This window comes from Pongo abelii, chromosome 13 (genome assembly GCF_028885655.2).
Source record: "Pongo abelii isolate AG06213 chromosome 13, NHGRI_mPonAbe1-v2.0_pri, whole genome shotgun sequence".
Lineage (NCBI taxonomy): Eukaryota > Metazoa > Chordata > Mammalia > Primates > Hominidae > Pongo > Pongo abelii.
This window is the reverse complement of record NC_071998.2, coordinates 38,134,200-38,146,814: the sequence shown is the minus strand read 5'-3', so window position 1 is coordinate 38,146,814 and position 12,615 is coordinate 38,134,200. Positions and strand designations below refer to the sequence as shown.

The 12,615-nt window shown below is 38.3% G+C and overlaps 1 protein-coding gene across 1 annotated transcript in view; it reads right to left on the bottom strand.

The window, feature by feature from the left end:
• SLC24A2 (solute carrier family 24 member 2) overlaps positions 1-11,476 on the bottom strand; it is a 533,689-nt gene extending 522,213 nt beyond the window's left edge. The window contains exon 1 of the mRNA XM_054521034.2: positions 11,392-11,476. The gene's annotated coding sequence lies outside the window, so the exon portion shown is untranslated. The remainder of the gene's footprint in view (positions 1-11,391) is intronic.
• Positions 11,477-12,615: the final 1,139 nt, after the last annotated feature.

Below are 12,615 nucleotides of genomic sequence, written 5' to 3'. Positions count from 1 at the left end.
CACGTCTATAGTCTCAGCTACTCAGAAGGCTGAGGCCAGAAGATCTCTAGATTCTGGGAGGTCAAGGCTGCAGTGAGCTATGATCATGCCACTGCACGCCAGCCTGGGTAACAGAGCAAGACCCTGTCTCGGGGGGGAAAAAAAGAAAGATAACAAGTGTTGGAGTAGATGCAGAGAAAAGGGAATTCTTATGTGCTGTTGGTGGGAATTTAAGTACAGCCATTGTGAAAAGCAGCATGGATAGTCCTCAAAAACTAAAAATAGAACTACCGTATGACCCAGTAACCCCACTTCTGGGTATATGCCCAGAGGAAATGAGATCAGTATGTTGAAGGGATGTCTGCACTCCTACGATTACTACAGCATTATTCACGACAGTCAAGGTATGGAACAGATGAATGGATAAAGAAAAATGTGATATATACATATACACACACAATGAAATACTATTTAGCCTTAAAAAGAGGAAACACTCTGTCACTTGCAACATCATGGATTAATTTGGCAAATATTATGGTAAGTGAAATAAGCAAGGCACAAAAGGACAAGTACTGCATGATCTCACTTGTATGTGGAATCTGATAAAGTTGAATTCATAGAAGTAGAGAGGAGAATAATGGTTACCAGAGGCTGGGGAGAGAGGCTGTAGAGAGGGAGGAAAAGTTGTTGTCCAAAGGGTACAAAGTTTCAGATAGAAGGAATAGCTCTTGAGATCTATTGCGCAGTAGAGTGATTATAGTCAATAGCTACGTATTATGTATTCCAAAATAACAGAGACTATTTCAAATGTCTCACCATAAGAAATGATATGTAAGCATGGAGATAGAAATGTTCATTAGTTTGATTTAATCATGCTACATTGTATACATTACCAAAAACATCACACTGTGTCCTATAAATGTATAGAATTATAGTTTGTCAATCAAAATATTAATAATATGTTTTTAAAAGAAATTAAAAAAGGAATAAAAAGAACATGTAGTTGGGGTAGGGAGATTCTTGTCTCCCCCCTTCACTGGAGAACCCTCAATCTCTAAATGATTCTTTTGTGTCCCATCTTTATGTATATAATATAGCTGTTGCTTCTACATATCTGGTGCTGGGCCTAACCTCAGCAGGTCAGAGCATCAGAAAGGAAAGATGTGCATAAAGTGGAAGAGAGCAAGGTTGAGCTGGAACCTGCAAAAGCCTCACACTTCTGAATCTCCAACTTCAAAGATGGGTAGCCTTGTAGATGCAGGTGAACTGTGTCAAGATGCTAAACATACATCTGACCCAGGAGTTAATTGAAGGAGGAAATATGATGAGAGTTACAAGAGCTGTGAGCTGGATTGTTGAGTTATGTAAAATCAACTCACCATGCTTGAGGTGCTACAGCCTCTGACCTTCTGAGAGTAAATATGTCTGCTGCTTCACTTCCGCCTTCCAATTCTCATGCAAATGTCACTGTGGCCAACCCCATCCCTGACCATACAGAGAAGAAAATTCTGGAAAACACAGTTCTAACTTAGCTAGGTTGACTTAGTACAAAAATACTGCAGGGCCTGACTTCTAACTCCAGTGATTCCCTCATTCCCCACCCACTTTCTGTCTTCTCATACAGATTCAAAGGAGACAGGAACTGGGTGGTGGATAATGATAGCAGAGCTAACCTCTCAATAGTTCTGGATGGCATCTAGCCCAGTTATTAAGGATCTTTTTTAAATGTGGGCTTCTTGATTCTTCCTGTTCTCAGCTTTGGACCCAAGTCACCAATTCCAAGGCAATAGGAAATGTCCCACTTAACATCCCATTACATAAGACTGCATGTAAATGAATCTTCTGAAAGAGAAGGGATCACTACAAGATTATCCACGTACAGCTTTAGTTATTTAAGCATTTCTTTCTATTACTGCATGAACATGTTCACAAGTGTAATAACAAATTTTAAAGTGTACATCACAATTTTACTAATTCAGATCTATACCATAGATTGGAAAATACATGCCAGTGCTTTTTGAACTATAAGAGGAATGTATAAATTGATATCAAGTAGATCATTGTTATTTTAGCTATATAATACTTCCCCTTTCAAAGAAACATATTTCTATGGGACCAAAATATTATTTTTTAGCTTGATTGTACTGTATTATTACAGAACTCAGAGTCCTTTCATGAGATATTATTACTAGGAAAAACATGAAAATGTAATAGATACTTTATTGATTTATACATACAATACCAATTCTAAGGCTTAGATTAGGAAGACATCTACTCAGGATATAAATGTGGATGTATAATAAACTTATTTAAAAGTTTGTGAGGTCAAATTAACTGCATTGGTAAAGTGTTCTATATTGACTCCTAAGTGATTTCCTGAGTATGTTTTGCTTATGATTTATGTTCCATTCACCCATATCCATTCACTACCAAAAAGGATTTGAGGTGACTGATTTTATAGATTTAACCTAATTCTATGCATAATTCAAGATAAATAAACTCTGAACTATGTATGGTTTATTTTACTCTTCAACTAAAGCTGTGTAAATATTTTCTCTGAGCACTAAATGTTTCTAAATCATGGAGAATATATTTAAACTCAGCGACTGATTTGTTGATAGCAAGTATAATAAAAACCTACAACTATACACACACACAAACACATACACACAAATGGAGAAAAAGATAGGGGAGGATACGCTCCCAGCTGTGAAAAGCAGTTCTCTGAAGAGGAGAATGGAACCACAGAAGGCAGGAAGGAGGGGCATACTTGGGTATCAGGAGAGATAAAAGAGGGCTTCCACTTGCAATTTTTACAATGAATATAAACTGTATGAATGTGCATTTAAGGAAACAGACACTATTTTAATTAAAAGATAACATAAGTTTTAATTTAAAAGGGCATAGTTGCTAAATAAAAATAAATTAATCCTATTTTTTTATTTTAATTTATTTCAATTCTTTTGAGACAGAGTCTCACTCTGTGGCCCAGCCTGGAGTGCAGTGGCATGATCTTGGCTCACTGCAACCTCTGCCTCTTGACTTCAAGCAATTTGTGTGCGCCTCAGCCTCCTGAGTAGCTGGGATTACAGGTATGCACCACCACTCCTGGCTAATTTTTTTATTTTTAGTAGAGACAGGGTTTCACCACATTGGCCAGGCTGGTCTTGAACTCCTGGCCTCAAGTGATCCGCCTGCCTCAGCCTCCCAAAGTGCTGGGATTGCAGGTGTGAGCCACCACGCCTGGCCCCAAAATAAATTATTCTGAACATAACACTGTATGCATGTTAATAATGATTCTAAATTTTTCTATTTTTTGGCACAAAAATAACTTTATCACATATGATTAAGTTTAACAAAACAAGGACATTAGAAAGCATGTTTAGAGTCTGTATTAGTCAGGGTTCTCTAAAGGGACAGAACTAATAGGATAGATGTATATATGAAAGGGTGTTTATTAGGAGAATTGACTCATACGATCACAAGATGAAATCCTGCAATAGGTAATCTGCAAGCCGAGGAGCAAGGAAGCCAGTGCGAGTCCAAAAACCTCAAAAGTAGGAAAACCAACAGTGTAGCTTTCAGTCTGTGGCCAAAGGCCCAAGAGCCCCTGGCAAATCACTGGTGTATCTCCAAGAGTCCAAAAGCTGAAGAACTTGGAGTCTGATGTTTGAGGGCAGGAAGCATCCAGCTTGGGAGAAAGATGGAGGCCAGAAGACTCAGCAACTCTGCTCTTTATGTGACTGATTTCATGTTGGCAGCTGATTAGATGGTGCCCACCGAGATTTCCAGGTTGAGGGTGGGTCTGCCTCTTCCAATCCGCTGACTCAAATGTTAATCTCCTTTGGCAACACCCTCACAGACATATCCAGGAACAATACTTTGCATCCTTTTTTTTTTTTTTTTTTTTGACACGGAGTCTTGCTGTGTCACCCAGGCTGGAGTGCAGTGGCACGATCTCGGCTCACTGCAAACTCCACCTCCCGGGTTCATGCCATTCTCCTGCCTCAGTCTCCCAAGTAGCTGGGACTACAGGCACTCGCCCCCAGGCCTGGCTAACTTTTTTGTATTTTTAGTAGAGATGGGGTTTCACCATGTTAGCCAGGATGATCTTGATCTCCTGACCTTGTGATCTGCGGGCCTTGGCCCCTTAAAGTGCTGGAATTACAGGCATGAGCCACCGCGCCCGGCCTACTTTGCATCCTTAAATTCAATCAAGTTGACACTCAATATTAACCATCACAGAGTGATTGCAATTTTATAAAAATGTTATCTATCTCAATCTTTCTTCCTCTATCTGTCTATCAAGAGTATATGTGTCTGTTTTTGCATGTGTGTAGAGGAATTGCCACGAGGATAATCTATACACTAAAACATTAGTGTGATCATCTCTAGGTGGAGATTACAGGTGATCTTTCTCCACCTCCCATGCTGTTGCTTCTTCTCCTTCTCCTCCTCCACCTCTTCATTTTCCTTTTCCTCCATTTTCTCCTTCTTCTTCATGCTCACTTGTCTATATTTTCCTACCTTAAATATGTGTTACTTTTATAGCTTAAAAATTAAAAACATAAAAAGTAGATTTCAGATAACAGTAACCATAATCATAATACATTTTGAGAACCCACTACACACCAGGCACTATGTAAATTCAGTCAGCTCTTACCATCCGCTGATTGAGGTAGGTATTATTATTATTACCATTTTATACTTGAAAAAAAAAACCATGTCTTAAAAACTAGGCCTGGCATACCTATAATCCCAACACTTTGGGAGGCCAAGACTGGAGGATTGCTTGAGGTGAGGAGTTAAAGACAAGCCTGGGCAACATGGCGAAACCCTGTGTCTACAAAACATGCAAAAATTAGCCAGGCATGGTGGTGTGCACCTGTCATCTCAGCTCCTCAGGAGGCTGAGGTAGGAGGATCATTTGAGCCCCAGAGACAGAGATTGAGTGAGCTGAGATTATGCCACAACACTCCCAGCCTGGAACACAGAGGGAGACTCTGTCAAAGAAAGAAACAGAGAAAGAGAGAAAGAAAGAGAGAGAGAGAGACAGAGACAGAAAGAAAAAGAAAGAAAGAAAGAAAGGAAGGAAGGAAGAAAGAAAGAAAAAAAGTGAGTGACTTGTTCAAGTTCATACAGCTAGAAAGATAAATTTAGGTGTAAGGAAGGGGTCCAGTTTCAGTTTTCTGCATATGGTTTGCCAGTTTTCCCAGCCCCATTTATTAAATAGGGAATCCTTTCTCCATTGCTTGTTTTTGTCAGGTTTGTCAAAGATTAGACGGTTGTAGATGTGTGGCGTTATTTCCGAGGCCTCTGTTCTGTCCCATTGGACTATATATCTGTTTTGGTACCATACAAAAACTAACTCAAGGTGGATAAAAGATTTAAATGTAAGGCCTAAAACCATAAAAACTCTAGAAGAAAACCTAGGCAATACTATTCAGGACATAGGCATGGGCAAAGACTTCATGACTAAAACACCAAAAGCAATGGCAACAAAAGCCAAAACTGACAAATGGGATCTAATTAAACTAAAGAGCTTCTGCACCACAAAAGAAACTATCATCAGAGTGAACAGGCAACCTACAGAATGGGAGAAAATTGTTGCAATCTATCCATCTGACAAAGGACTAATATCCAGAATCTACAATGAACTCAAACAAATTTACCAGAAAAAAAAAAAAAAAAAAACCATCACAAAGTGGGTGAGGGATAAGAACAGACACTTCTCAAGAGAAGACATTTATGTGGCCAACAAACATATGAAAAAAGGCTCATCATCACTGGTCATTAGAGAAACGCAAATCAAAACCACAATGAGATACCATCTCACACCAGTTAGAATGGTGATCATCAAAAAGTCAGGAAACAACAGATGCTGGAGAGGATGTGGAGAAATAGGAATGCTCTTACACTGTTGGTAGGAGTGTAAATTAGTTCAACCATTGTGGAAGACAGTGTGGCAATTCCTCAAGGATCTAGAACCAGAAATACCATTTGACCCAGCAATCCCATTACTGGGTATATACCCAAAGGATTATAAATCATTCTACTATAAAGACACATGCACAAATATGTTTATTGCAGCATTGTTCACAATAGCAAAGACTTGGAACCAACCCAAATGTCCATCAATGATAGACTGGATAAAGAAAATGTGGCACATATACACCATGGAATATTATGCAGCCCTAAAAAAGGATGAGTTCACGTCCTTTGCAAGGACATGGATGAAGCTGGAAACTATCATTCTCAGCAAACTAACGCAAGAACAGAAAACCAAACACTGCATGTTCTTACTCATAAGTGGGAGTGGAACAATGAGAACACATGGACACAGGGAGGGGAACATCACACACTGGGGCCTGTCAGCGGGTGGGGGGCTAGGGGAGGGATAGCATTTGGAGAAATACCTATTGTAGATGATGGGTTGATGGGTGTAGCAAACCACCATGGCACGTGTACACCTTTGTAACAAACCTGCGTGTTCTGCACATGTATCCCAGAACGTAAAGTATAATAAATAAATACACATAAAAAAGAAAGATAAATTTAAATCTATTGGCTTTCAAAGCTCAGGCTCTTTCCTCTACATCACTAAGTAGATCCACAAACACTTTTACGTTTACTCCTTGAAATTTAGGAAAGTCAAATGAAAACTTGGAAATCAAAGGTTTCATTATATTCAACATCATTTAAATAAGGATATATGAAAGAGTTCCCATGTGGCTCTTTTCTACTGGTCTTTATGTTTCATTTGTCCAATTGGAGAATTACAATCAGAAGTTTCCCCATCATATACACTCACATGCTTTTGAGATCACATACTGTATACATAGACATAATATATAAATGCACATGTATATTCATATAAACTATACATGTGTACACACATATCCAAATATACAAGATTAGTAAATGAAAAATTAACATCTTCACATTAAGATAAGTAACTGTTTTTGTACAAATAATAGAATAATTTTTATTTTTTAAAGTTACAAAAGGCAAGGAAGGTAAAACTGGAAGGTGAGTGTGGATACATGCATGTTAGTACGTAGTATGTGTACAATCCATTTGTTCTTAAAAGTAGTGAGTTGTGCTAATTTTTCCTTCTTTATATATTAAGGTTTTTATGAAGAATTGTGGGACAGATTTATATATATATATTTATATATACACACATACATGTATATAATCACACATACATGTATATAATCTAAGGCAGCTATTCCAATTGCTATTAATATTGGATTATTAAAAATAATCCAAATAGATCCACCAAAGCCACAGCACCGGGAGAACGAGTTCTGGATTTTCTTGCCCTGGAATACTTTCCATGGGAAAAAGGCCATTAGGTCAAACAGATGAGGCAACGTAGGTTCAAGCAGAATCATCATGGCAGTACCAAAGAAGTTTTCAAGCACACAGGTTCAGTATAATCTCCTATATGGACAATTCTGCCCATTTGCCTTGTGCGGTCTTCCTTTGTCTGCTTTCCAACTCCCCCCACAAACTTCAGCTCAGATTTCTCTCTATGTGTTGGGCTACGCCTAATAATCATTTACTTATTTTACATCTAGTATTTTCAGTATATTATTAGCAGGGGAAGCCACTGGTCCCCAAGCAGCTGTCATCACCTCCTCCTACACCTTGCAGGTGCTGGACAGAACAGCCCATGCCCAGCTCTTCAGTTTCTGCTGACTCTGCCTCAGTTGATTAAACTCCTACCATGATCCAGAATCACCTTATTCTAGTGAATCCCCAAATGTTAACAGTCTACACTCTTGCCTTACCTGTTTCTCCCAATGCCTCCCCTAAAATCCTGATTTAATTTACTCTATGTCTACTGCCTAAACCAGATACATTTTTCCTTCTTCAATGTTAACTACATTTAAGGTGTCTTTTCTTATCAAAACCATCCAACACTCTAACTACTGCTTATGTCTTTCTGAAATGTCCTCTCTCTCCCTCTCTCTCTAAAATGAAATGCATCTTGTATCTTTTAAATTTTCTTCTCTATACCACCCACGAAATCTGTTTCCACCATATACCACAAACAGGTAATTTTTGAATGATGAAAATACCAAAAACTTATTCAATCCTTATCATATAATAGGTGTTTTTAAGCCAATGCATAGATATTTATTTAAACCATATAACAATCCCTGGGGGTAAGTACATTACTAACCAAAGTTGATAAATTAAAGGACTAAGGCACAGAACAATTAGGCAACTTGCCAAAGCTTTTACATTCTGCAAGTAGTAGAGGCAGAATTTAAGCCAAGTTAATGAGGGTCACAGGCCATGTGCTCAGTAACTGTACCCCCACCCTGTTGCAATTCCTGTTGCTGAAGTCCATGCAGTGTTGTCCCTCATCCACGTGCTTACTGTCTCACCCACAATGCAATCATGATGACTAAGTTATATGACTAAAGAAAAGATCTCTGCTGCTTCTCTCTCACCAATTCCATTCTGGGTTCTTAGTGAAAGAACATGAGGGCAAAGAATGTTGGTTGACTGTTATTAAAAAGAAAAACAGTCAAACAAACAAACTGAATCCTCTGCTATTATCCTGCCTTGAATGGCATATGTTCCCTGGAACAACCATCTATTTGCTAATAAGAAATATCGCATGACAGATCTGATAAAAAAAAGCATGTATTGGAATATCTGCTATGTGGGAGGCATTATTCTACACATGTTCACCACATTAATGTATTTAACTAAAGAAGATGAGCAGAGAGAGGTATGGCCATGAAGAAGGTGGGGATCTGGAGCCAATAGCAGACATAATATGGAAAAGGGATTAAATCTGAGTGGGAATAAATGCTTCAGTTACTAACATAAGAGAAAATAAAATGACACTGTGTATCTATTGCCATTTAGACACTGAGCAATCTGAAAAATTGGTCCACTCAGTCATAAAAAGCCACAATAGACTGACTCTGAAATCATATCCAATATATATTTTCATAATAGATGTGAGTGAGGACATGGAAATAAAACGTATGGTCCCAAGGTTTGAAATTATTCATTTGACCTGGTGTTACAGTGTTACAACAGAATGTAGTTAATAAGATCAATACACAAAGGATGGGCTTCCCATGCTTGATTTTAAAGAATATTTCCTGTAAACTGCTCCGTATTTCCATGGAAACACAAAGGGAACTCCATAGTGCAGTGAGCAGGAGGTAATAGAGAAAAGAGAGAGAATTAGCAGGCTTGGTTACTGTTAATAATTACCTGGGTAGCAATTATTGCTTTTGGAAAGTGCACAATCTTTGTAGCTGTCACTCATTGGTGACCTCAGATTTCACTTAGTCTGGAAGCCAAAGGATTTAGTTCATTTGATTTGCATTCAGAAAGCCCCCCACCTATAACCACCAATCCCAAGATATGTCAAAGTACCTTTACTCAGATCTTGCTTAGAAAGAGCACTCATATGTGGGAGAAAAGGCAAAATCTGTTTAGCCTTAAGGTACCAACTTTTTCATTTACCCAGCTCTTGGCTCCTAGTGATTTTGTTCAGAATTAGAGAAGAGTTAGCCAAATGCCCAGAGAAGCAGCTGTTCCTCTAAAACAAACTGGAAAGGAAAACAATCACTCCTCCTGCCCCGCCACTAGAAGAAGGCAAATGGTTCCAAAACTGATGGTTTTAAGGATTGTCCACCAGTCTACTTAGGAATATGTTTTCCAAAGAATTAAGGCCCTGTGGACATCCTAGAGTGAGGAACCTCTGTGCTATAAAGGAACATGGTGCTCAGGCATAAGAAAGAGTGAAAAGAAGATAGAGCTGGTTAATCTAGCCTTTAATTAGCTGCATTTCCACGGAAATGCTTTCCCATTTTCCCAGTTGTCTCTGTAAATCAATTTAGAGCTGCTTTGCTTAGGCTCCAGGCAGACAGAGTGGAATCACAGTCCTTCAAAGAGGTGTGAGTTTTTCTCATTTATCATCCTGGGGTGCTTGCTTCAAAGCCTAGTTGGAGGACTACTTAAAGGAAAACAAATCTAAACAAAACGGAACTGTGCCGTCTGGATTTGGTTGAAAATCTTGGGAATGTGCGGCAGAAAATTCCAAGCACAGACCTGGAAAGTGATTTGCAAGAGACCTCACAAAGGGCTTAGGAAAAATAAACAATCAATGAACTCACATCCACAAACACACACACACACATAGGCAGTGGGATTGGAATAGAAATGTGAACTTTATTGGAACCCACATTTGGCACAGGAATTGGCTTTCCTGGCTTTGGCCTTCAGCAAGTAGGTTACTACTGAATTTTTGACAAGGCTGCCAAGCTTGACAGCCTTTCTACGTTAATTGGTTCGCACTCAGCCCTGTAAATATTTAAGCTATCTGTGGCATTGGGAATGTGATAAGATTATGTGATTAGTTATGTGATTAGGATTAGTAGATTCTCTGATAAGAAAGACTTAAAGTTTACAAATTTAGAAAGAGTATGAAAATACGTGTGTGTGTGTTCACTTGTGTGTGTGTATCCAGCTTTAAAGAAGATCAGGTCACAGGTCACTGATTTTAGTTACTACAAAGTTGAGGTGAGGTGGGGCCACCTCACCTCTTATGGCCTCTTAAGGCCATAGAAGAGGACTAGTCCCAAAGCATGAAGCATCTGAGCCTAAAGAGATTTTGGACTAGGATTTTCAACTGTTTTTCAGTTTGTAGACATCTGTTGACTTACTGAGAAACACCTGAGGGGCAAAGAAAACCATTGTAATTCAGCCATCTGGTCATCTTCTTGTTCAAGCATCTGTCTTCTGTACCCTCTTCCCGAGACCACCAGGCCAGTGGTGTTCAAAGCTTTTTGATCTCAGCCTATTGTAAGAAATATATTTTACAATGCAACCCAGGATATTCACAATACTTCCATGGGTATTATGGAAATAAATGTTCACGAATAATACTTAACCAAAGTTCACTTTGGTATTTTCTAGTCTATTCTATTCTATTTTCTTTAATGCTTGTCATGACTCACTAAACTAATTTTATGTCTCACTAATGAATTGTGTCCTGCTGTTTGAAAACACTACACTAGAATGTATTAACCTTAGGGACAAGTATTCTAATCACTCTGTATCTCAGCTCCTAACACTTGGTCACCCAATAAGTATTTACTGAATAAATGAGTGGTAAATCAATAAATGAATAAGTTGAAGTTAATATTCTATATTCAGTATACAAAACAAGAATATTGACTAGCCTAGAAGTAATATTTAAGCTACAAATTAATCAGGAAAAATATAAAATAAAAGGTAAATATCACCCTTCAGGTGGTGGTTTTAGGTATTTGAGTGAACATTATTACCTGCTCCCTGGTAGTAATAATAATAATAATAGTTATGACCATAAGAATGATGATTGCCCACACTTATTAATCAATTACCACGTACCAGCTATCTCTGTGCTAGGAGAGGAGCTATGAAGACGAATGCCACTAATTCCAGTTCTTAAAAAGGTTCTGCTATAGAACTCTTCCAAGGCATCTCCCAATGACCTAGAACGACCAAGTGACCTGGAATTCGAATTCCAGGTGAGATCATAATCTTTGGCTGGTATGGAAAAGTGGAAATGACATCTATAAGAGAGGTGGAGATGAGAGTGACAACATCTGCTTGCCAACAGTTTTTATAGACATCTGCTCAGTGAACAGAGGAGTAGGGAGAGAGAAGAGAGGTAGAAGATGCATCACTGCTATTAAAGAATTATTCAGGACAACTTCTCTTGCCCCTAATAAAAGACACTATGCCATCCTGTGGAAACATCACCATGATAGTAAGGAATATTACGTATTGATTAAAAGCTTGTTCTCTAGTCAGAAGAACTTGTTTCAAATCCTAATCTGCTACTTCCTAACTACGTGGCATTGGTCAAATTGCATATTTTTTCTTTGCCTCAGCAATAGGATGGGGATTCTTTAAGATCTATTCCATCAGGCTGTTTTAAGATAGAGGTTAAAAATGCAACTGTCTACAGGGGCCTGATTATAATTAAATGAATTAAGGTGGTTAAAAAAAAATAGGGAATGGTGCTGATTGTAGAAAACTGGATAGCACAGGCCCCATTTAAAGTCATTCAAATTTATCTTTTGAAAACACAGTTCCAGTCTACAGGCCAGATTTGTCTGCATGCCATCGGTCTGCAATTAAATAAGACAATGATCATAAAATGCTTCCCACAGTGCCTAGCACATAGTAAGCACTCTATAAATTGGAGCTATAATTAGCTATTATTTTATCACATTTAAAAAATCCCTAGGACCATTTGCAGATTCTCTTTAAGAGAGGAAATAAATGGCCTCAGAATTACTCCATTGCATGCCCCAGTTAATGGCATCATTAAAAATAAACAGGCCTTGAAGAATACACAATAGGGACAGGACAGCCTCTTTAATAAATGAAGTTGGTAAAACTGGATGTCCACATGCAGAATAATGAAATTAGATTTATCTTATTCTTAACATATTTAAAAAAACTGAAAATGAATGAAAGACTTGAATGTAAGACCTGAAACTATGAAACTACTAGAAGAAAACATAGGGGAAAAGCTCCATAACATTGGTCTGGGCAACGACTTTTTGGATAAGACCTTAAAAGCACAGGCAACAAAAGCAAAAA